General features: G+C 44.1%; 1 protein-coding gene across 18 annotated transcripts in view; it reads left to right on the forward strand.

The window, feature by feature from the left end:
• Positions 1-5,000, forward strand: part of LOC125027134 (membrane-associated guanylate kinase, WW and PDZ domain-containing protein 1-like) — a 224,514-nt gene that overhangs the window by 167,547 nt on the left and 51,967 nt on the right. For 7 of the 18 annotated variants that reach the window (XM_047615982.1, XM_047615988.1, XM_047615990.1 and 4 more), the window contains exon 1: positions 4,895-5,000. This exon is cut by the window's right edge and continues 46 nt beyond it. The exons of 4 other annotated variants lie outside the window; for them this stretch is intronic. The gene's annotated coding sequence lies outside the window, so the exon portion shown is untranslated. Of the gene's footprint in view, positions 1-4,549; positions 4,672-4,861 lie in introns of those variants that run through there. 7 more of the 18 variants (XM_047615975.1, XM_047615980.1, XM_047615979.1 and 4 more) reach the window with 4 other exon arrangements.

Below are 5,000 nucleotides of genomic sequence, written 5' to 3' on the forward strand. Positions count from 1 at the left end.
TATGTATGTATGTATGTATGTATGTATGTATGTATGTATGTATGTATGTATGTATGTATGTATGTATGTATGTATGTATGTATGTATGTATGTATGTATGTATGTATGTATGTATGTATGTATGTATGTATGTATGTATGTATGTATGTATGTATGTATGTATGTATGTATGTATGTATGTATGTATGTATGTATGTATGTATGTATGTATGTATGTATGTATGTATGTATGTATGTATGTATGTATGTATGTATGTATGTATGTATGTATGTATGTATGTATGTATGTATGTATGTATGTATGTATGTATGTATGTATGTATGTATGTATGTATGTATGTATGTATGTATGTATGTATGTATGTATGTATGTATGTATGTATGTATGTATGTATGTATGTATGTATGTATGTATGTATGTATGTATGTATGTATGTATGTATGTATGTATGTATGTATGTATGTATGTATGTATGTATGTATGTATGTATGTATGTATGTATGTATGTATGTATGTATGTATGTATGTATGTATGTATGTATGTATGTATGTATGTATGTATGTATGTATGTATGTATGTATGTATGTATGTATGTATGTATGTATGTATGTATGTATGTATGTATGTATGTATGTATGTATGTATGTATGTATGTATGTATGTATGTATGTATGTATGTATGTATGTATGTATGTATGTATGTATGTATGTATGTATGTATGTATGTATGTATGTATGTATGTATGTATGTATGTATGTATGTATGTATGTATGTATGTATGTATGTATGTATGTATGTATGTATGTATGTATGTATGTATGTATGTATGTATGTATGTATGTATGTATGTAGTATGTATGTATGATATAACACACCTGTATGTGAGCATTATCGTCTACATGTAATGTAACATCAAGGTGTGTATTTCACTATGGCCGAATCTGTTTTAAACGTATATTTAGATATTTGAATGGAGCATTTGTCTTCGTGAATGTATGTATGTATGTATGTATGTATGTATGTACACATATTTAACATAGTGAACTTTTGCCTCCGTCCCGTGATTGTTTGTATATCTCTCTCCTCTCTCTCTCTCCTCTCTCTCTCTCTCTCCTCTCTCTCTCTCTCTCTCCTCTCTCTCTCTCTCTCTCTCTCTCTCTCTCTCTCTCTCTCTCTCTCTCTCTCTCTCTCTCTCTCTCTCTCTCTCCTCTCTCTCTCTCTCTCTCTCTCTCTCTCTCTCTCTCTCTCTCTAGATGCCAGTCCGGCGTGTAACTCGGGTGTCCGGCCGTTTACACTAAACTGAACGCTTCACGATAGTTATCATAACGCGCTACTTCTTCTAATGGTTAGTACGAGCCACTCTGAAGAGATGGAGGCGATAGGAGCATTGGTAGCGTTTGTGGGCGGGGCAGCTTGGGTGAGGTTTGTATGGAAGGGACAGAGGCTGAGACAGGTAGAAATAGACAAGCCGAAGGAAGGCAGAGACGGAGAGACAGAGGCACTGGCTGGCTGGCTGGCTGACTGACTGACTGACTGACTGACTGACTGACTGACTGACTGACTGACTGACTGACTGACTGACTGACTGACTGACTGACTGACTGACTGACTGACTGACTGACTGACTGACTGACTGACAGGCAAGCAGGCAGTAGGTAAGCAGGCAGCAGGCTGGCAGGCAGGCAGGCAGGCAGGCAGGCAGGCAGGCAGGCAGGCAGGCAGGCAGGCAGGCAGGCAGGCAGGCAGGCAGGCAGGCAGGCAGGCAGGCAGGCAGGCAGGCAGGCAGGCAGGCAGGCAGGCAAAGACAAATTGAGACATAGAGGCAGAGGCAGGGATAGTGGTACAGATAGGGATAAAGAGAGGTTGAGACACATTTTAGTTATGGTTTTAAACGTATAGATTCAGGAAAAGAGTCACGCAAGAGATGGTAATTTCGATTGCAAAAAAGTAATAGGGATGATGAATCTGATGATTGTAAAATACAGTAATGCCGATCATTTCTGTGTTAAGCCCGGTGGGAAAGGTCGTTGATGATGACTGACTTTGTCGTCATGCAATATGGGTTGAATTAAAATGCCAGACGCAGTGTTGCTTACATTGGCATGATCCCGGCATGAGATAAATAAAAAACGAGGTAAAGCTTATGAAGTCTTTTAGCCTGGCATTTTTTGAATACTGTGTGTATGTACTTGGGTATGTATGCGTGTATGAATCTGTGAATGCCTGGCGTTTTTGTGTGTATCTGTGTTTATTTGTATATGATATATATATATGTGTGTGTGTGTGTGTGTGTGTGTGTGTGTGTGTATGTATGTATGTATGTATGTATGTATGTATGTATGTATACACACCTGTATGTGAGCATGTATGCGTCTATGTAAATGTACATCAAGGTGTGTATGTTCACATGCCGATATCTGTTTAAACGTATATTTAGATATTTGAATGGAGCATTTGTCTTCGTGAATGTATGTATGTATGTATGTACACATATTTATGTACACATATTTACATAGGTGAACTTTTGCCTCCGTCCCGTGATGTTTGTATACCTGAACAGGAGGCGGCCTTTTGAGGCACGTCAGGAGGGCGTATGACAGACAGGTGTCGGTGTTTATGTGGGCGTCAAGTGGCATTAACGGGAATTTTCTGGGGCCTGTTTCCTTGTGTCGTGGGGCTCCGTTTCGCGGTGGTTGGGGCGCGTCTGTTGCCGGGATGCGGGGGGGGGGGGGTTGTCTGCGTCTGATTGTAAGTAAGTATATGCTTATGTATGTATGTGTGTATGTATATGTATATACATATTTGTATATGTATGTACAATACATGCATGTATATATAAGTGCATTTATTTGTTACTAATGTATTTTTTATGTATACACATTTGTGTGTGTTAATGTATGTATATTTCTGTGTATAAATTTATGAATACATATGTCCATGAATGTGTTAGCACTTGTGTGTGTGGCTATTTTTATATGTGTATGGACGTATGTATAAACTGATGTGAATGTATGTGTATGTGTGAGTGTATTTGTATGTGTATGAATGTATGTATGTTTGTACGTATGTGAATGCATATATGCATGTGTGTGTATGTATAATCTTGTGTGTGAATATATGTGTATTTGCATGTGTGTATGCATGTATAATCTTCTGCATAGGAATATGTGTGTGTGTGTGTGTGTGTGTGTGAATGTACCTGTATTTATGTGCGAGTATGTTTATCGGTATGTGTCTGAATGTTATGTGTATTTATGTGTGTTTTGATGTGTTCAGCTATGTGTGTATATCACCCGTGTGTGACGTATTGTGTTCGCCACAGGGTCAGGTGACGTGTTGCGGTCGCCATTACGTCCGGATGACGGTTTGCAGGCGTTGCATTTTTTAACGAGATGATACGTTTGTGGATTCTACATTTATAGTGGCAGATGATGATAGCTGGCGGGTGGGAGTGATAGGTAGATGATGATGATGGTGATGATTGCAAAGGGACAATGACAGCTGAAGGGGGGGGGGGGGGGGGCGGAGGATGAGAGATGGGTTGAGGAATGAGAAATGCCTGTAAAAATTGGATTAAAAAAGTAATCCGACGTCAAGAGTCACAGGTAACGATCTGCCATTCTCATCTATAAAAAAAATCGTCGCAAATATTGCCCGTGTTGTGGTTGCCGTTGGCGTCGCTGCTGTCCTCCTTTCGGCGTAGCGCCTGAGCGGTGCGTATGTTGGCCACCGCGGTCGGGTGGCGTCGGTGGGCACGTAAGGGTGGAAGTGGCGTGCCCCGGTCCGTACTCGCTCTACCCCGTCGCGTCGCTCACCTGTGTCCACTCCCCACCTCATGCCAGCGCCGCGCCGGGAGAGGCCCTTTTTATTCTTCCTTTTCCTTTTCTTCTTGTGCGTTCTCTTCCTGGTGTTGTTCTCTAGTTTGGTGTTCTTCTGTGTCTTGTGAATTGTGTTCGAACGCGGGTGGAGGTTTTTATTTTTGTTATTATTATTATTATTTTTTTTTTTTTTTTTGAAGGGGGCGTGGGGGTGACATGTATTTTTGTTTCAAGATATCTGAAATGGAACATCCTTTATGTGGGCTATATTTTGTAAATAGGTTAATGGTTTGGGCTATAGGATCATTTGTCTTGTACTGTTTTATAAGGACTTGAATCTGTTTTGAATTCGTTTCTGCACTGTTTATTTTGTTTGTGCGTATGTGCGTGTGTATGGACGAGTGCGAGTGCGAGGGACAGGTAGTAGCCCTACAGAGAGGGAAGCTGTAGCGTCACCTGGTGTGTTTGGTGGGAGTGTCGGGCATGCGTCACGACGGGCAGGTAGCGGTAAGAATGGTTGGGTCGTCACCGTGTACGCACAGACGCCAACTGTGGCCGCTTGACCCCCGCACTTGTCTCGCCCTCGCCTGCCCTCCTTCGTGGCCAGGCCTACCTCCCGCCGGGCCCTTCGGAGCCTCTGGGACACGGAGGCTGCGTCCGTGTCCTCGCGGGAAGGGTTCGGCCATGAGGAACGGCTACAGGTGGAGGGAGGTAGATGCGTGGTCGTGCGCCAGGCAGCGGTGGGTGGAGGTGAGGCTCGCCCGCCGCCCGCGGCCCCGCATACCTCCGCGCCCGGGCACATCCACTACGCCCCGCACTCCTACATGCGAATCCACGGCCGACTCCCTCGGTCTGCTCGGTCCTTCTTGCGCCCTTTGTCTTTTGCGGCTGCTGCTGGGTCCTGGAGGAGGGCGGGAGGGCGTGCGGGCGGGGGAAGACGGGGCTGTCGGGGTTGGAGGAGGAATGTTTGGGTAGAGTCTGGGAGGTGGGTCTCCCCGGGACGCTGGGAGGGGGGGTGAGGCGAGGGGAGGATAGGGGGAGTGTCCGTGGCCGCGGGCTATGTTAGTGTGGCGGGAGGCGGCAGTCTTCACCAAGCTCCCACAGTGAACGATCCTGCCAGTGTATGTGGTGGCACATTCACATACACACTCACTCGTGCACATCAAATAAGTTTGTTAT

The sequence above is a fragment of the Penaeus chinensis genome, chromosome 7 (assembly GCF_019202785.1).
Source record: "Penaeus chinensis breed Huanghai No. 1 chromosome 7, ASM1920278v2, whole genome shotgun sequence".
Classification (NCBI taxonomy): Eukaryota; Metazoa; Arthropoda; class Malacostraca; order Decapoda; family Penaeidae; genus Penaeus; species Penaeus chinensis.